Source organism: Lycorma delicatula, chromosome 1 (assembly GCF_047948215.1).
Source record: "Lycorma delicatula isolate Av1 chromosome 1, ASM4794821v1, whole genome shotgun sequence".
NCBI classification, from domain to species: Eukaryota; Metazoa; Arthropoda; class Insecta; order Hemiptera; family Fulgoridae; genus Lycorma; species Lycorma delicatula.
This window is the reverse complement of record NC_134455.1, coordinates 357171733-357193297: the sequence shown is the minus strand read 5'-3', so window position 1 is coordinate 357193297 and position 21565 is coordinate 357171733. Positions and strand designations below refer to the sequence as shown.

Sequence of the window (21565 nt, the reverse complement as noted above, 5' to 3'; positions counted from 1 at the left end):
TAAAAAGAAAACCCAACGAGTGGGAGCGTATTGAATAAAGAAACTATTTTGGCTTCAGAAAATACTTTTAATCAGATATAACTTGAAGATTGTATATTTACTATCTAGAAATTACAAAGTTAATAGACACAACACAATAATAAAAAAATTATTTAATTAAAACAACTATTAACACATTAACTGCTATGTAACACATTTATGATTCAAAACTTATTCTGTATGTCGGATGTGTGAACCTATAAGATTCAGGTTAACGTTTATTTTAAGCCTTCTTCCAAAGAATGCGTAAAATCTAAATTCATTATTATATACCGATCGTTCGAAAAGCTGATGAAAAATAAAATTGTTCATTTACAAAACGGTATATTACATGTAAAATAAATATTCATTAATAATTCTTATTTAAATTTAAAAAAAGTTTATTTATAGATATTGTATGGTAACCACTACGTTATGAAAAAAATAGCTTATAAATACATGAAGTTATTATCTTCATATTACATAAGTGATTAATTGATTCGAAAGAAGTGTAGTAAATAATGTTGGCTGTAGACCCAGTGCATACTGTAAATAAACTTTTATTAGTGTTGCTAATATTCAGAGCTAATAATATCGAACTGACTAATCAAAAGTTAACAATAAATTAAGTAATGATGAAAAAATATATTGATTTTTAAGAAAGTTATATCAAAAATATGTATATTATTCCTTATAAAAATCAAAGATATAAATAAATAAGATAGAAAATGAAATGAAGTTAAAATTTGAACAAACAAAAAGTTAAAGACTTGGAGTTATAAGAAAGATAAATAGATAATCAAGAATATAGGAGAGAAAACATAAAAAGATAAGAATTATCGAGAGCAAGAAATATATTAGATCTGGAGGACGAACCCACCGGGTTGGTCTAGTGGTGAACGCGTCTTCGCAAATCACCTGATTTCGAGAGTTCCAGCGTTCAAGTCCTAGTAAAGCAATAATTTTTATACGAATTTGAATACTAGATCGTGGATACCTTTTGTTCTTTGATGGTTGGGTTTCAATTAACCACACAGTCGGAATTGGTCGACCTGAGACTGTACAAGACTACACTTCACTTAGACTTATACATATCATCCTCTGAAGTAATACCTGACGGTAATTCCCGGGGGCTAAACAGAAAAAAGGAAGGAAGATCTGGATAACGAACGCAAAACGCATAAAAATACAAAAAAAATATAGAAAATTTTTAACATATAAGAAATTAATAGAAAGTGTAGAACTGATTGAACGAGAAAAGTTTTCATTTAAAAAAAAAAATAATTTCACAGTACATTGATCAAGCCTATTAAAAAATTAAAGAATTGAAAGCACATATATGAAATAATGAAGTCAAAATACAATAAAATCAGATTTTATTAAACTAAAATAACATCAGATATAAGGGAAATGTAATAGTTGGAAAAAATACATTAATAAACTGCATTGATGGAAAAATTATTGAATGAAGCTATAGAGAAGGGAAAATACATTGATATATCCGTTAGATAAATACTGTGATGATCAATTAACCATATGAAATCATTACGTTCTTTTAACCGATTACAGAGAAAGAACAATTGGAAATGTATTTCTTTTTGCAACAGAGTAGTATAAATAGATATTATGCCTTTCACAACGACGTTTTATGCACCCACAAGTTACATAATTATATAAATAAAAATAATAGGAAATATATTTTATTGAAAATTTGTGAAAAAAGTAAATTTTATTTAAATATAATATTATATTTTATATAAAATAAATAATATTTCTCATATTTCTTCTCTAATTTCCTTCTTTTTAGCGGATTTCCAATTTGCAAAATCGGATACTGCGCTCGGTCATGTTTACACACATATTTACGAGTGTATGTAAGATTTTTTCTTCTGCTGTACCGGACACAAATCTTAACCAATTTTGAGGAAACTTGGTACGTTCATGAAAACTTATTAGGAATACAGCCCTTCTGATTTTCAAGCAAATACGTTTACAGGAACCGGAGTTAGAACCAAAAAACGGGTTTTTTGGGTACATTTTCATTTTTTTTTTCTGTTCTAATGGGTGCAATATCTAATCGATTTTGATGAAACTTGGTAGGGTGATTTAAACCCTAGTAGAAATAGAGCCCTATTAATTTTCAAGCGAATTAATTTACAGGAACCGGAGTTATCGGGAAAACCTTAATTTTAGGTACGTTTTTAAGGTCACCAAAACCGGAAATCCGCCTTCCGGACGCATTTACTGCGACAAAGTTTTTTGAAGTAGTGTTACTCAGTAAATTTTGAGTGAATTTGAAAAAATTAACATTATTTTACTTTTTCTAGACCACTACCATCACAAAAATTTTAATTAAATAAAAATTAAATTAATGTATTTCGTTACATGTTAATGAAAATTTATGTACTTCAACCATTTACATATATATATATATATATATGTGTGTGTGTGTGTGTACTCTTGAAATATTTCTAATATGATACAACTGGTTAAAAAATTGCATTCATCAAATTAAAAAAATGTTTCAAGTACATTTAGGAATAGATACTTCACTATTTGAATGAACCACATTGTAAACTTACATTTTTTATAACGTCTGATAACATTAACTGCTAAATTATATGATGAATATTATAATATTTTAATGAAATTAGCCAAATCTATATATATATATATATATATATATATATAGAAGGCAATGTATCCGCTATAGACTAAAAAACTACTGGACCGATTTACGCGCGGTTTTCTGCAAAATGGTCCGCGCGTTGTCCGGAGAAGGTTTAAAACTATTGAAATCCTCGTTCTGATCAGTAAAAAGGAAGTTAAGTATTTTGAACCGACTAGCCTGTTTAGAGAGTAGTTTGAATTAAATCCGAAAAATTGTGCTGTTGTTTTCCAAATTTGATTGTTACAAAATGAAAGGTTAAATTTGTGAAGTTCCGTTTTTTTTGTTTTTTTTTTTCATAATGTTCAGTTTTAATTGTGATGATTTTGCAGTCATATCTCTTTTCGTTAAAAAATTATTTTCTACCGACTACTGTGTTTAGAGAGTGCTTTGAATTAAATCCGTTAGGTAGTGCTGTTCTTTTGACAATTGGATTTATTTACACTCTGACTTTTATAAAGTCAAAGGTTAAATTTTGTGAAGTTCCAGAATGTTCAGTTTTTTAATGTTTTATAAAACTTTCAATTGTGTTCTTTTTATATATATATATATATATATATATACTCAAATTCAGCAATAGCGAACCATTGCCGAGTCAGCTAGTTTTAAATAAATATCTTTGCCTTATTCGAAAATTTATATTTGATCTTTGCAACAGACAAATAAAATATAGAATCACAAAATAAAGATCAAAGTTAACATTTAATCTTTTTTATATATACTCGTAATTTGGAGTTAAATAGACGTGTGCTTCAAAATGAATATCAGGTTTTTAAGATTATGTAATATTTATTAAGTTTTACTTACATTGATAAATTAATTATGCATGAAATGAAACGGCAACTCAAACAGTTTATCCTATGTAAGCACCATTCGTTACAAGGCACACATCCAGTCGATAGGAGAGTTCATCCCATACTTTAATCAGTAAGTCTGGAGATTGATGCGACAGCTGCTTCAGTCCTGTGTCTCAAGCCAGATAGGTCGGTTGGTACGGTGGCACATACACTTGATCCTTTATAAATCACCAAAGAAAAAACCGCACGGGGCCATATCGGGCGAACGTAGAGGCCACAGCAAATCAAGCCCTGTCATCTGGTCCCTAGCGACCGATCCAGCGCTCGGAGAGAATTTCATTCAACCAATCAGGTACAGCACTATGCCACCGAGGAGGCGCACTATCTTGTTGTGAAATAAAGTTTGTGGTTCGTATTGCAGTTGAGGAAAGAGCACAGATGCAGCATATCAAGATAGTTCTTTCTAGACACGCTTGCTTCCATGACAAAGATTGACCCTTAAACTTGCAGTCGAGATACAACATAAAAAACCTTCAGTTTTACGGAGTCCCGTTCACACTGCAATATTTCGTGAGGATTTTCTGATCAGATACGCACATTACGAGTATTTCTTTTTCTATTAAAATGAAATGTTGATTCGTCACTGAATACGCTACGATAAAGAAATTTTTTATCGTCATGGTGCATTATTTCATTTGCAAAGCTAGCACGTAAATCATAATCTGCTGAATTTAGAGCATGCGCATACCTGAAACTGTTAGAGTTTCTCTTTCATGTCATATATAAGAAATCAATGTTCATGAAACTTGAGAAATATTACACAGCTTTAAAACCCCAATATTCATTTTGAAAATTACTTGAACATGTAACGATACTATTAGTTAGTACGCTACTTGAACATGTAATTTTTCGTCTTGAAATTGTTAAGATGATAATATCTTAAAAGAATTTCTTAGGGTTGGTGGTAAACAATAAGTAGTTCGAAGGACTTTATTTCTATTTTCACTGAAATAAGAGATTAAGAGTTGGACTGGAATAACAGAGTTGTTTTGTAATAAACAAACTGAACGAATTGCCAAATAATAGGAATTATTATAAAGAACTTTTAATATACCTTACCTAAAATAGTCAGATGAACACGTAGCTTGTAGATTACATTTACTTTCTCTGTCAACAACACTCTAAACTAATCTATTATCGCTATGATGAAGATGCTTGATGATGCAAATTAATTTGCGGAATCTATAGGATGCCGCAAAATACTTTCTTAATGTTTTTCAGTCGTACCTTCTACAAAGAAGGCACTACCTAAGTCAATATTTTTTTACAAGAATTTTCATCTTATATCAGCCAGAGTGAGCAATGGGAAACACTGAAAATGAAAAAAAGTATAAAAAATAACTAATTTCTTTATTTTTTATTATGTAATTATAGCAAATTTGATGATATTTGAGGACGTAAATATTTATTATGTTAATTGAATATTCACAAATATCCTGTATAATTTTTTGTTACGCTCTTTGCAGTCTGTCCGGCAGATTTAGCATCACTTTTAGCAGCATATTACCTAATACGGACATGATTTTTTAATTTATGGAGTGCTTGAATTCGTTAATGTCCACAGGTTTATTAATAAACTTTATATACTTGAGGTAATCCCAGAGAAAATATTTGCATACTGACAGATTTAGAGAACGTACCAGCAATGATGCATCTCTTGTCTAGAAATTATTTAGCATAGAAACATTTCTCAACCCTCTATCATGAATTCTCTGGCAGTGTAGTGTGTTTCCCCGTGCTCCTTGAATCGCATCACGTTCAAGTTAATTACACGGTTATGCTATTTAGGAGCAAGGAATTTCTATAAACCAGGATTGTGTACCGAATAGAAGAAATTGTTACCGTTTGTCCTTCCTTATAAAAGGTATAAATCCTGTGATTCCAAACTTTTCCTTGAGGTACTAGAGAGTTACATGTGGCCTGTGAAGAGGAAAATATAAATATTCTGTGTAATCAAATTAGAGAAGTAAAAAAATTTTGCTTGTTCATTAAATTGCACAAATTGCAATCGTCCCTCATCAGTAAGACGATTTCATAGGTAAACACTTAAGAAACTTTTCACAGAATATCATACCATATTCTCAGAAATCATCATTTCTCTGCAGACCTTATCATACTCGTACTCACTTAGTTGTTGCATCATCAACATTGTATACGGTTGAATGTTTAAATCCTTATGCAGAATTTTTCAAAAATATAGAATAAAAAACGTTTGCGGCATGTTTTCTGGTTAAGTGCTGAGGGCTCCTTATTTTGTCCGTCTTTCAATATTTAAAGAGAATGGAGCTTCTATGGTGTAAACAAGGCATATTGGTTTGTTTTTCGTTGGAGAACCAGTACATTGAAACTTTTTTATCCTCAACTTTACTTTTTTCGGCTAGGAATGGTAACACGGCTGAAATATTTAAATCTCAACAAAATATTCGGTGTATATCCACAACCGAATTACCATGTTTTTAAAATGTTTCCAAGAATCCATTAGTTCACTATTTCATTGTTACTGAAATGTCATCCGGTATACAAGGTCTCAGACAGTCCAATTCCCGCCTAATTTCAGAATTGCCAACCTATTTTGTTTTAAAAATCATCGGGTTTCAGTGGTTCGTCCTGTTTACGTTTTATCGAGTATTAGGTAGATTTCATAAGAAATCAACCTATTGTAATGGGTACTATGATTCGACAAAATTCCGGAAAATTTCTATATATCTTCGCGTTTCACATCCCCCGGACCACAAAACCACCGTCAGTTCAAAAGTTTATATATATATTTCACTTTCTTGTGAACACAATAACTGTCTTAATTTTGCGCCAATCACTTTCAAATTGTTCCGTAAAAATAACTCGTTCCAAACTCTCGGTCAAGTTTTTTAACGGCAAAAATCGGACTGTGGGGGTGGAAATGGGGGGCTTTTTCGAAAAAACAAAATATCGCTATAACTTTCTTTTTAAGTAAAATAACGTAATCGTTTCTATTTTTTGGATAAGGGTCAAAAACTTAAATAAGTAAAGCTTTTTGATATCACCAATCATTGGTCCAGGGGGTGGAAAAAATGGGGTTTTGAAAACAAACAAAAATTATACCTCTTTTAACCGGCACAGTATCGAATCGGTTTAAATTGGTCGTTAGTCCTTTAAAAATTACCTAAAACTTTTGACTGAAACAATGTTTGACATGACCAAAATATTGCTGGAACTGTAAGAAGATGGGGCTTGTCGTATGCTAAACGTGTGATTTTTTTATCACATGCAACCATTGTCGTATTGAGTAAATTTGAAGTTTTTCTTAACTTTAAGGTGAAAATGTTTTTAATCCCTACTTATCACAGGTGAAACATACCTCCACCTTCCGGCTGTCGAAAGGGATTTTTTTTTAACCAATATGGCACAAAAATAATAAACTTAAAACCGGAATGGAAATTTTCCAGATGTTCGTTTGTACTTGTGTGTGTTCGGTATCGCACCGTAAATCACCTCATATCTCCAGAAATCAGAACCGATTTTGACCAAACTTGATCAGATTACTTCTATATATGGGGAATTAATACCATTAAATTTTCAACTTAAAAGGTAAAAGGTAGAGGTTAAAAAGGTGAATAAATAATAACATTTTAAAAATAAATTGTAAATATATGACAATAAAAAATATGAGCAATATGAATCTGCTTCTGGTTTTCAAATTTTTTTTTTTTTTTGTCTTCAGTCATTTGACTGGTTTGATGCAGCTCTCCAAGATTCCCTATCTAGTGCTAGTCGTTTCATTTCAGTATACCCTCTACATCCTACATCCCTAACAATTTGTTTTACATATTCCAAACGTGGCCTGCCTACACAATTTTTCCCTTCTACCTGTCCTTCCAAAATTAAAGCGACTATTCCAGGATGCCTTAGTATGTGGCCTATATGTCTGTCTCTTCTTTTAACTATATTTTTCCAAATGCTTCTTTCTTCATCTATTTGCCGCAAAACCTCCTCATTCGTCACTTTATCCACCCATTTGATTTTTAACATTCTCCTATAGCACCACATTTCAAAAGCTTCTAACCTTTTCTTCTCAGATACTCCGATTGTCCAAGTTTCACTTCCATATAAAGCGACACTCCAAACATACACTTTCAAAAATCTTTTCCTGACATTTAAATTAATTTTTGATGTAAACAACTTATATTTCTTACTGAAGGCTCGTTTAGCTTGTGCTATTCGGCATTTTATATCGCTGCTGCTTCGTCCATCTTTAGTAATTCTACTTCCCAAATAACAAAATTCTTCTACCTCCATAATCTTTTCTCCTCCTATTTTCACATTCAGCGGTCCATCTTTGTTATTTCTACTACATTTCATTACTTTTGTTTTGTTCTTGTTTATTTTCGTGCGATAGTTCTTGCGTAGGACTTCATCTATGCCGTTCATTGTTTCTTCTAAATCCTTTTTATTCTCGGCTAGAATTACTATATCATCAGCAAATCGTAGCATCTTTATCTTTTCACCTTGTACTGTTACTCCGAATCTAAATTGTTCTTTAACATCATTAACTGCTAGTTCCATGTAAAGATTAAAAAGTAACGGAGATAGAGATTTTTAAATTTATTTTTATAAATTTAAACTACCGACTTAATTAAAATTAGTTGGTACATAATATTTTACAAGTAAGATAGAAAGACACTAATGTTAATGTTTCACTTCTTATTTTTTATTATTCATTACATGAATGTGACAATGGAATTAGATTTTTATTAATATTATACTCGACACTTTAAATTCGTTCAAAATGTAAAATACAATGTTGCTCACCTAATCAAATATTAAATACATATTAGATAATTTGTAAAATGAAAATACACGGTAGTTCTAATCGTAAATAAAATATTCCAAATGGATTACATCCCAAATGTACTCTCGTGACTCATTAATATAGATATTTTTTCCTGAGAAATATTACGTCGATTTTAGAAATGTTCAGTTATTCTCTATATATCTTTTCCAACTTCACGTACAGTAGGCTCAAGTGAAATATAATTACCGTTTACTATTTATTTGATTTTTATTATACGACCAGAAAAGAAGTACTTTAAGAAAAGAAAAACACCTCCGGAGTTATAATGAAACAAAATATAGCCTTTCTGTATTTAGATTTCAAAACGTATGTTTTAACAGTAGTTTTTAGAAACGCGGTTTCTGCTGAGTAGAAGAGCAATGAGGCTCGTTTGGATAGCAGCAATGGGGATCATGAACCTCCTTCCGTTGTGAACTCCTCCTTCCGGACCACAACCCCCCTCTGATAATTTATTTTACATAAAATATACTTTAAAATAAAATCGCTGTACGTCAAATGATCCATTCGGTAGATATTTTTAGATTAAAACTGATTTTTGTATGTCCACTACACCTCTCCTGTTTACAATTTTGAATTTAAGGATAAATTTAGCAAATTCTTAATATATTTGTTTAATTGCATATTAATTATATCCCTAATTTTAATTTAAAAAATTACACAAATAAATAGTGATCCCTGATTTTTAGACCTAATGGTCTATTGTACCTTTGGGCACACATATTCGATTTGCATATTTCACTAATCAGGACCTAATCTAGAACATGTATATTAATTTTTCTTACGAAAAAAATATCTTCAGTGGAAAAAAAGTTTATTCGAACTCCATTGAATAAGTACCTGAAAAAGTACTTAATTTAAAGGAAGAAGGTGTACGCATATTTAAATTTCTGTACTAAAACTTTAAAAAATGTTTTAATAAATTTTAAAACTTTATAAAAGTCTTTAGTTAAAATTTTTAAATTTAAAATAAGTTGGTCAGACTTTAGATTTAATTTTTCCAACTGGAAAACTTAATTCCATTAACCACCAAAAAACACAAAGATAGTGTCAAACGTAAAGGATAAATTCTCACACTTCTTAACGTTTTATTCAAGTAAATCGTTACTAATAATAATAAACAATTGGAATAATATTTTTCTTTATGAAAGACTGCATAAAAATAAACTGTTTTTTTTTATCAAATTTTGAAATAATAGTTTATATCTTTTTTCTATTAATTTCCCGTCTAGATAGCGCTATAGCAGAACTATAGCTCTAGAAGGGAAAGTATTGTAATCGGTGCAATTTGGGCACATGCGGTTTTCACCGGATCTTGACGTTTTGACACCTAAGGAACCCAAAAAAACAGATGGAAATTTTCCGAATGTTAATATTCGTATGTATGTGTTCGTTTTTGACCATTAAATCACCTTATATCTCCAGAACTACAGAAACGACTTTTACCAAACTTTTACTTTCCCGCCTTGCACTATAGCAGAGCTGTAGCTAGAGAAAGGAAAATATGGTATCAGTCCAATTTCGGCACATGCAGTTTTCATCGGATACTTACGTTTCGACACCTAAGGAACCCAAAACACCAAAAAAACCGGATGGAAATTTTCTAGATGTTCGTATGTACGCGCGCGTACATGTGTGTGTGTGTGTGTGTGTGTGTGTGTGTGTGTGTGTGTGTGTGTGTGTGTGTGTGTGTGTGTGTTTGGTATTGCATCCTAAATCACCTTATATCTCTAGAAATCAGAACCGATTTTGACCAAACTTAATCAGATTACATCTATATATAGGGCATTGATATCATATTAAATTTTCAACTTAAAAGGTTGAGACTGTAGAGCAAGGTCACCCTCAGTATTTCGAGATTCCGACTAATTAAGGACATATATTTTTTAGGCACATTTGTTAACAATTAAAAGAATAACAGTATTTGCTAAAAACATGTTTTGCAAAATCGCAACCCCACCCCAAAAAATCCTCTAAACTACTGCAACGTTGTGACGTCACAAGTTAGCTGTAGAATTAAATAAATGAATACTATTTAAAAAGTGAAAAAGTAACTCAGGGTAAGTCTCTAACCCAATCGCCCGATTTACTCGGTACCTGATGCGTTAAGGCTTGCGGCTACATCAGTCTGCCGACCGAATAAACAAAATTTGTTCTGTGTAAGTTGTGTAATTACATTAGTTTATTTAGTGCCGACAGTCGCCGCTAGTACCCCGACACCCGTACAAATTAAATACGGTATACGCGTGCATTTAGTTAAAATCAATGAATTAAATAAACGAACAAATATTATATTTAAATAAAATGATAAATATTGTAAATTAATTTGTGTGTGTGTTGTATCATAAAAAACTGTTTTGTCAAATATTTTTATGTTGTTAGCAAATAATTTAAGAGCTATTCCACGAATTCCAAATTTCACCAGTTTATCCAGCGAAAGTCGCTGAATTAGTGGCAGTGACAATATCAATGAGTAAAGCGATTAATAGTAACATAAGATTAATCTTTCTTACCTACATCTGGTTATTATTATCGGGAACGTTGTCATATTTATTTAATTAATATTATTCAGTTATGATTTTCAATATATTTTAAAATTACCTGCGAATAAGTTCTATTTAACTTAGTTTATAGAAATAATACTCTGTAAATTTAAATATTATTATTTAATAAATATCATTTTACTCAATATAAAGAATATTTTCATATATTTAAAATGATAGCAAATATTAAAAATAAATAAATATAACTACTTTATGCTCAGGCGTGGAATACTTACGATAATATTAAGTTTAACGTGTTTCATATTTTCTTTATTCTAATATTTTTTTTATTCTTTATTTTAATTTTTTTCTTTTATTTATTTTAACTTATTATTCTTTATAGAATTTTAAACTTATTATTCTATATTCTTAGTTATTCTTTATTCTAATATTCTCATATTTTCTTCTAAGTTTATTTGTTTCATATCTTCATTAAATACATTAACGTTATTATTCCTTCAACTTATCAACAGAGTTGTTTTAATGCTTCTCCATCGTCTCATACTTCAATGACAGCAGCGTCAGTTTATTGTTGTAAAGATTTATAGTCATTTTTATTTTTATTTTTAACTTTATAGTCATTCACTTTAAAAATTATTTTATATTCTCATTTCTCCATTCAATAGTAAATCAGGATTATTTGAATGTACAGAGTGATATTAAAGCTTGGAAATGACTACATATTTCAAAACTGAGGAATATTAGGAAGTAGAAACAAGGATCTACATACTTAGAAAAATTTTTATACCTATCTTAGATTCGATAAATTGGATAATTTTTTTTTAAGTAGGAAGGTGAACTACCTTCCTGTATCATGTACAAACTACATCACTAACTAAATCATGTATCATATGATACATGATTTTAATGAACAGTTTCATGATAAAAACGATGGTGAGACCCGTTTCTAGATAAATTCCTTTATTTTTGAGTTATAAGCAATCAAAGTTGAAAAATCTGAATGAGGTGGCAATAAGAAAACGACGTAAATAGAAGAATAGTATCATTATATTTCGTATTACCTTCAAAATATCATCCAATGTATATCCAATATCATCCATTCACATTATTAATTAATAATAATAATAATAATAATAAATTTGCAACATTACTACAACTTAAATGACAAGGTCAACTGATATTAATTATTTCAGTTATCACAAATACTCCATTTTAAAATTCAGTTAAATGTTTAACTGACCTTAAATTACTTATACAATAAATTTTGAAAAAATAAACTTAATTTTAAAAAAAATTAAAACGGGTGCGTCGGTGTATTGTAGACACATACGGAAACGAAGCTTCATACTCAATATTATATGAATTATTAATTGTGAAAAATAACGTACACGCAATATATACAAATGATGAAATATTTAATTAATTAGTTATATGAACTAAGAATGAAATACAATTTGTTAAATCTGTCAACGATTAAATTCAGTCTGTGACTGTAATATTTAAATATGAGCGTGATCAAAAACCGTTCATAAAATAGTAACAGATCATTCTTTGAACACAATTCTTGAATGAACTGTGGTATCAGTCAGCGCGTATAGCTTTTTCGTGACGGACGTTCTTACACGGCTGCCCAAAAAGGGTGTGTGTGATTTACCGGTTGAAGCACAAACTTCAATGAATTGAGTTAATGAAGTGTGAATTGTGAGCCTCTATCACTGTTAATTTTTTTTTTTTTGGTGGTGAGGAGGGGGAACACTGGTTACGTACTGCCATAACGGGCAGTGTTGGACTCACCACAAGTTCCGCAAGGTGTTAATTAAAGTGCTATGTGTTCTTACGCCCTACCGAGTAAACCTAAACCTCCTCATCCACCCCCCACCCCCACCACGTCAGAGGCCAGACTAGCATTACAGCATTACCACGGCCCCGGTAGGAACCTTCAGTCTCAGGGACTTCAGAGTCCCGTGTGTCATCACCGTCGCCGATTCACGCAAGCGCGGATCAGCGGATAGCTCAGCAGGAAGCTATCCTTTATCCCTTCGTTCTCCGGTCGTGCTCTTGTGCCTCTCTCAGAGGACTTTTCCTAGAAACTATCATTCCGCTGGCGACACTGTAGAAATCCTACCGATCACCCACCTCAGTCAGCAGTATTCCAGTTTTTTCTTCTATTTCCTTTGAACTGAGAATATTTGCTACCACGTTGCCTGTTTCTTGGGAACCCCATCGTGAATTCTGCAAATCAAATTAATTCTGAGGCTCATCGGCGGCACACCGGCTATTACTCCGACCGCTGCCCCGGATATTGTTCGGTATGCCATAGCTGACGCGATTGCCAGTCTACGCTGTAATGACCCTAAAAGCCCACAGCTCTTCTTAATTTCTCGAACAGACCTCCAGGCCGAGGCCGCATGTAACACTACAGATATTGCTACTGATAAAATAAGCTTCCTTACATCAGCTCTGGGTCCAGAATTTGTCGGCATCAGTTTCCTTAGAGCAATCATGGTCTTCTCAGATTTGCAATAGCCTCCCTGGCATGGATAGTATATTTCCTGGATCTCTCCAGTATACCTCTAAGTAGCTACCCTCCCTCCTTTATTATTTGTGTGTCTACTACAACAACCATACCCCTCAATTTCCGTCGGCCAACCATCGATAACACCGCCGTCTTATTGGGAGCCAGCTCCATCCCCCTTTCTCTGAGCCAACCGCTGACTCTCCTTATAGCTTTCTTGGCCAACTCTTCAACTCGGTCCTCTGTATTTGCAGCCACCAACAGGATCAAATTCTCTGCTTATGCGACCATCTCGGAGCACCCCAGTAACTCCATGCGCAGAAGGTCGTAGTACGCCGCATTCCAAAGTATTGGCCCAAGGAGCGAACTCCGTGGAACGCCACCGAACATATTAAAGTCTTTCCGTCCTTCCTTTGTATCCACCAGTAGAGTTAGTTCGTGCAGACACCAAGTTCGTTTCACTCTGTATCCACCAGTAGAGTTCGTTCGTGTTGATGACTGCCAACAAGTATCTGCTCACACCTTTTGCTCGCAGCGCATCCAACATTACACCAAGGAAAGCTATTAAATGCGTTCCGTATATCCAGGAAAATTAACAGAGGAATTTGTCTCTTCTTCCGTTTACTAGCGACCTTGTTCGCAGCCCATCACATCACGTAGTTAATAGCATCAACAGTAGAGCGCCCCTGGATGAAGCCGTACTGATTGTCTGACCACCGGAGAGCTCTATCTCCTCCAGTAACCATCTAGCAATCATCCGTTCGTACAGTTTTCCTATTGAATTAATAAGACACATAGGTCTATAATTCTTATTCTCTTGCATCCGGTTCCGAGTTTTGGACCAGGACTAACCTTGCAACTTTCCAATTGTAGGGGAAGTCTCCCCTTCCAAAAGCCACGTTCAGCACCTCCAACAGGGCCCAGGGATGTCACTCTGCCAATCTTTTTAACGACCCGGCACCTTATCCGGACATGGTCTTTCCTTTTTATTAATATTTTTCGTCCCCAACTGTAATTCCCCTAGAGAGAACCTGTGAACCTCATCACTGACATATGACCAATCTTCACCATTAACTGATAACAAACGGTTACCCCTAGGGCTCTGTTTTGAGGGGTGCAATGGAGTGCTTTTATAATAGCTCTGCAAACAATCGTCCGATTTTCTAAATTCAAACCGGTTATTTGGTGGTAATAAAAATAACATGATGGAACCAAACCAGGAAAAATTTATTTTTTCTGCAGTCGTGTTTTTTAATTTTTAATATTTATCTCTTGTTTCTTAGTTGACTCCCCACCAAGAAGCCTACGTTAAGAAGCTTCGCTTTAAAATAGATTACAAATTTAAGAGTAATAAATCAGTAAATAAATCACTTTACAGCAAGCAATTTGTGTTACGTTACAACAATGAACAAAGTTTTTAATTTTTTTTTTAGATCTTACTTCAACGTTCACCTACATTATTTTTACTATTAATATCAGTCAACCTAACCGTTTAATTTGTAGTAATGGTTACAAATAATTAGATATTGTGAATTATTATTATTAATTAGTATTATTTATTATTGTGAAGGGTCTTAGTATAAAGCTTTGAGCCATTAATTTTAACACTAATGTTTAACGTTATATTTACTGGACGTAATTCTGAAGGTAATACGAAATTACAAAAAATATATCGCCGGGCATTTTACTTCGTTTTATTACTAACGCGATTTTTCCGTTTTTGAAACTTTCATTGCTTATAATTCGATGCTTATAACTAACTGCCCGATGCCTATTTCTTGGAATTGAAATTGTTCATTTCGTTCGACGAACTGATTTCGCTGAGTTATTTGTATATAGTATATTTTTTCTATTTTTTAAAATTTATTTAAACATTTATATATAACCTACAACACTCCCAGTAACGTAAGGATTCCATCGCGGGGCGTACATCAAAAACGGTTCAGCCGTTGAGCTACTACGGTGGAGAAAACATACATACACCCTAAATACATTACATTCTTTTTTTGCAGTTGTATAAAAACATACTGCTTAATTGTTAATTCCAAGTTTACCAAGAAGAGTAATGCAGTTATAATAATTTAAACAAAGTTTCTAACTGAGAAAAGTTTCTTCATTCGTAACCTAAATTCAATTCCATTAAGAAAATAAATTGTTTTATTTTTTTATTGTTGGTATCGTTTTTTTATTGTTGGTATCGTTTTTTTTTATCCTTTCCATTCAACATTAAAAAAATACGTCATCAAAATCTCAATTGTAGTGAATATTAGAAAAATATACATCATAATAACAAAAGTAAACCAGGAATATATATATATATTTTTTTTTAACTTAAATTTATGTCTAAAAATGTTTTAACTTTAAAGTGAATCTGCTTTTCTGTTTATAAAATAAAAAAAGATTTAAAGAGATGTTTTAAGCAAAAGATTATTACATTAAGAACAGCTTTTGTCTAACGATATTTTAAGATAAATTCGAAGAAATTCTACCCGTTGTGTTGTTCATTAAAATGTTTTGATATTATGTTATTAACATTTTACTTTTGAAAGGCCGAAATTCTCGCTGAGCTCATTGAAACAGGATAGAACTGCTAATCTAGGGAAAACTAAAATTAGAGTTAGGTAACCAAATACCGTACTGCCTCTTACATTTCTTTAATAAATAATCTAACTAATCTTAAATATCCAGTATAAAGATATATATAACTCTTTTAAAGCTAATAAAACATACAAAATGTTAAATACATTATGTACGCCTGTTCATTTCGTGTTCTTTCCTAACAATATCCATTTAATTGATGAATGAACGACCGGTTTCGTTCTTGGATATGCATACTCAAAACGTTTTTCAGTTTATTGTTCAATGTGTACATTGAATATTATTTGAGTTTGTTTCCATTTTACCATTACGCTGGTAAAATGGAAAATTATTTGGGTTTTTTTCCATTTTACCATTACGCTGGTAAAATGGAAAAAAACGTATGTTTTATATTACTGATAAATAGCGTTTCAGAAAAAAAAATATGAATCAGTGTTTACGTCATGGCTTCGAGACACGTTTAAGATTTATTCTCATAAATATTAAAAATTCTAACTCTACCACTGCTAGGCAAAACAATATAACAGAAAGTATTAAGATAGATTTCGGAAAATCAAACATTCCAAACGTATACTTCAAATATTCCTTAAAGTGTAATATTATAAGTTTGTATTTTTCGAAAACCGGCTTGAAGTTTATGTACTTCAAAAAGCACAAAATTAGAATGTAACACATAATATGATAACCGTAAAACCTCATGATATAGCAAAGGAAATTCAGTTACCTCTAATTTTATGAAATATTTAGGCTGGTTTAATATATATTACAACGAAATGGCTTAAAAAAAGGTCTTTTTTAATAAATAAATAAATACTAATAACAAAATGAATCAATACATCTAACATAATTACAAAAAATCAGCAGATAAAAATCATAAATTATATAGTGGTAATCAAACCGGTTAAAGATAATTTTCTAATATAAATAAACTGGTTTGATGACGCAGGATACAAAAGAGATAACTTAAATTTATTTAAATTGCCTAGAATTTGCCGACGACTTAGCTTTATTAGCTAATAGTATCGGAGAAGTCAGAATACAAATAACAACTATAGAAGAACTTGTGAATAAAATTGGACTTAAAATTTCTTACAAAAAGACTAAAATGATGGCTATAGATCCTTTAGTTATTAATTCTGTGAATATTAATGGAAATAAAGTAGAACTTGTAGAAAAATTTAAATATCTTGGAGAAATCATTACTTGTAATTGTAACGAAAAATAAAATTGAGCTGAAAGACTTAATAAATTATTTGAAGTGCTACAAGTAACCAAAAATACTTACAACAAAAAATCGCTCTCGATTAACACTAAAATTAGACATTACAAAGCTGTGGTTAAACCAGTAATTACTTACGCGAGCGAGACTTTATTTAGATTAAATCAGAAAAATTGCTTAAACTGAACCATTGCTTAAAGTTGAACGCAGGATTCTTAGAACCTGCATAACCAAAAAATATAATCACGAAAATTAGTACATTATTGCTTAATAAATTTATTTACGAAAACTTGGAATCCTTAATTGATACTATGAAAAAGAAGCTAATTTCTTTCTGTGCACACTTGTTAAGATTACCGCAAGATAGGATTACTAAGAGAATTATCGATCAATTTTGGTCTTTAAAAAATCCGCCATTATGGATCAAAGAAATTAAAGAAGATATGCAAGAATTAAATTTGACTTACGAAGATTTACTTAATAAATCTGAAAAATTAAAATTTGTTATTAAAGATCCGAATACCAACTTTAAAGAAAGAACTTTTAATCATACAAAAAGGGTTTATTAAGAAGAGGGTCGTAAAGCAAGATCATTAAGAATGACTAAATATTGAACTTAAAGGCCAAAAGATCGGTAAAAAAGACTTGAATTATTCTGACTAAAGTGGTCCTTTGCGGCCTTAAAAGAAAAAAATAAATAAACTGGTTTTTAACAAGCGGTCGCAATTGACACCAACAGATAAAATTAAGAAATTGATAATTTCTTAATTACAGAAATATTCTAATGGATGCTCCAATCTTGCGATGCTATTTCAAAATATGAGTTTCAATATGTAGATTCAATAGGAGTTGCGTTTTAAATTATATACGTAGATACGATAAACAAGCATATAATTTGGGAACAATCAGAAATAGAAAAAAGGGAAGAAACAAGCGATATGGAAAACCTGCGTAAATGTTTATAATAATATTTAAATTCTTTGTTTAATTATAAATTAATTTTATACAAAAGTCAATACATTTTTAATGTTTACGTGAATAAATAAACGATTACACAGATGAAACATAAATTTACTACATTAAATTATTTATAATTTACTTACAAGTTAAATCGTATCCTATTTATTATTTTTACTTCCTTGCACGAACTGAAGGAAGTATTGTAAAAAATTTCGGTTTTCAGATTTCAACGGAAATATCCATTTTGACCATTCGAGAATCAATTTTCACTAGTTTCGGCGTGACGTCTGTACGTACGTATGTATGTATATATGTATCTCGCATAACTCAAAAAACGATTACCCATAGGATGTTGAAATTTTATATTTAATACTGTTGTAACATCTAGTTGTGCACCTCACCTTTTGATTGAAATCGACACCTCACCTTTTGATTGAAATCGACACCCCACCTTTTGATTGAAATCGACTAGACCAAAAGTGTCCAAAAAAGCTGAAAATCCAACACATTTGAATTTTGGACTTCTCCTTTACAGCAGTAATAAACCCTTATTGAAAGCTTTTGAACGATATATAATACGTGGTACTTATTTTCATTGATTCCACAGTTATAGCCAAATAAAACTAATTAATGAAATATTTGGATCTTACAAGGGGAAGGCCAGATCGATTCGAATCTGACTTTATATAAATATATTTTGATTTAACTTTTTTTTAGTTTAAATATATTGATTTCTTAATAATTAATTATTAGCCTCTGATTGCAAAAAAAAAATTTACAATAAATAATATTCAATAACTAAAAAAAAAAGAAAAAGTCTGAAGTTATTAATGAAATAAAATTCTGTGTACTTTAAATTTTAATTTAAAAAATTTTTACAGAAGATTATAATTATTTTTAATAAATCAATACATTTCAATTAAAAAAAAGTCGGATTTGAACCGATGTGTGCGTGGTTACGGATCCGACACGTTCTCACTTACACCTGATAACTACCTGAGCGACAAGAAACATAATTAATATACGAGGGTAAGTCAATTATTATCCGCAAGTTAGTTATATTTTTGTTTATGATGGCAGTACTGTCGTGTTGCGTAGATGACACGTGCGTGGTTTAATAGTTGTCTGTGCAGGTTGGATGCTGCTAGGTTAGTTCAATTATCGCTGCCTGCCGTTAACCATGGCTGCTCCTCTTTCTGTTTGCACCAAAGAAGAGCAACTCTCAGTGACCCGTTTTTTGTGGTCAAGGGCCGAAATTCATCGAAGACTTTCGGTACAGTACGGGAATAGTGTATTGCCGCAACGAAGTATCTAAAAATGGATTGAAAAATTAAAAAATGGTCGCACAAGTGTTACGCACGACGAAGGAGCCGGACGACTGTTTCCCGCCACAAGTGAGGGAAACATTGAGCGTGCACGTGACATAGTTTTCTTAGACAGACGAGTAATATCGATGAAGTGGCACATCGTCTGCAAATTAATCACGGTTCTGCCAACGAAATCATCCACAACAGACTTGGGTTTCATAAAGTCTGTGCAAGATGGGTCCCAAAACAACTCACACTATTGCATAAATAAACGCGCTTGGACATCTGCTAAAAACATTTGGATCGCTATGGTTACGAACGGGACATCTTCTTAGACAGAATCATCACCGGTGATGAAACATGGATCCATCATTACGAGCCGGAGAGTAAACGGCAGAGTAAGGAATGGAAACATCCAAATTCGTCCTGCAAAAAAAAGTTCAAGACCCAACCATCCACAGGAAAACTGATGCTTACACTTTTTTTGGGACTCACAAGACTCAGTACTGGAACATTATGAGGAAAGGAGCACGACAATAAACAGTATGCGTTACAGTGAAATGCTTACTGCCAAGTTGAAGCCTTCAATTCGAAGCAAACGTCGAGGACTGCTGTCGATAGGAGTTGTGTTGCTGCACGACAATGCCCGTCCACATACTGCTGCCCAAACTCCTGAAACGCTCCAAAAACTCAACTTTGTAGTATTGGCTCATCCTCCGTATAGTCTTTATCTTGCCCCTTCTGACTACCACTTGTTTGGTCCACTCAAAGAGGCATTAAGGGACCGTCGATTTACCTCGGACGAAACAGTGAAATAAGCGGTGCATTCCTGGCTCGCAGCTCAACCGAAAACTTGTTTTTATGAGGGCATCAGGAAGCATGTGTAATAATGAACCAAGTGCGTTCAAATGCAAGGGGACTATGTGGAAAAATGATGTACATGTAAGTTTCCTATATGTATTGCAATAGAATTTATAATTACGTTAAGGATAATAACTGGCTTACCCTCGTATAAACTAATATAAGATGCTGATACGGACACCACAAAAAAATGTGATGCAATGTAGTGTCCACCACAATGCAATTGTGTAACTCTCCACTTTTTTTAAAGAATTGGAGGATCGTATCTCACTTCAAATAAAATAAATTTAAAAGAAGTGCAGAAAAAATGTGTGCATATTATTTAATAAACGTACAAAATTAAGTCATGTGGTGAACAAATCGGATTTTTTTAATTATCAATTTAAAATCAGCCTTATATTTGAGATCGTCGTATGAACCAATACGATACTTAAATTAAAATTCGATTATACGTTAATTAAATATATTAAACAATTTTCAAGAATGGCTGTAATATGTTCTGTGTTATTCAAGACTTGTCAGTAAAAAACCGTATTATGCCATAACTGTTGATCTAATTATGTTGACCTTAATTACACCCTATCCCCTTGCTCGCTCGTTTTCTTTCTCTCTGTATACAGAATGATTCAGGGAAAGGAGAAGTTATGAAATCTCTGTTGGTAACCCTGGGGGAGTATTAGCACTGACTAACGTATAAAAGCCAGTCACTCCATTCTGCCATGGATACTTGGAATGGTGCAAAACGTGTTTTTCCATAAAGTTGAAGTAAAAATAATGGCAGCGTAACCTTCACACTTCGTACTGTCTTTACATTGCGCGTAGAGAATTTCGCAGGTAGTTTAATTTAGGATGCCACGATCGTGTACCGTCATTAACATGTAATTAATATACGGATGCGTAATTTTTATGAAACTGATTCAGCAAAAAAAAATCCTCAACGAGATTGTTGACCATTCGAATGCCTTATAATATCGAGATTGTTAATAAGAAGCCCTCACGTGAGGGCTTCTTATTAACTTGTTTATTTTTTCAATTAAATGTTCAAAGAATACTGTTCTAGGACTTACTTTGCCATCCATACAAGTCGCAGATCGTCCAGGAACTGAAACCAAACAATCACATAATGCGCCATCAATTATATGAATGAATAGGAGTAAAGATAAACTGAGTAAAGACTGTTAATAGAAACTAGGTTAATACAAACTATGGGTGTCGGTCCAAGTCCGTTTT

General features: G+C 32.2%; 1 protein-coding gene across 2 annotated transcripts in view; it reads left to right on the top strand.

The window, feature by feature from the left end:
- The window catches only part of LOC142318422 (trypsin epsilon-like), a 221966-nt gene that overhangs the window by 76609 nt on the left and 123792 nt on the right, over positions 1-21565 (top strand). The window lies entirely within an intron of this gene.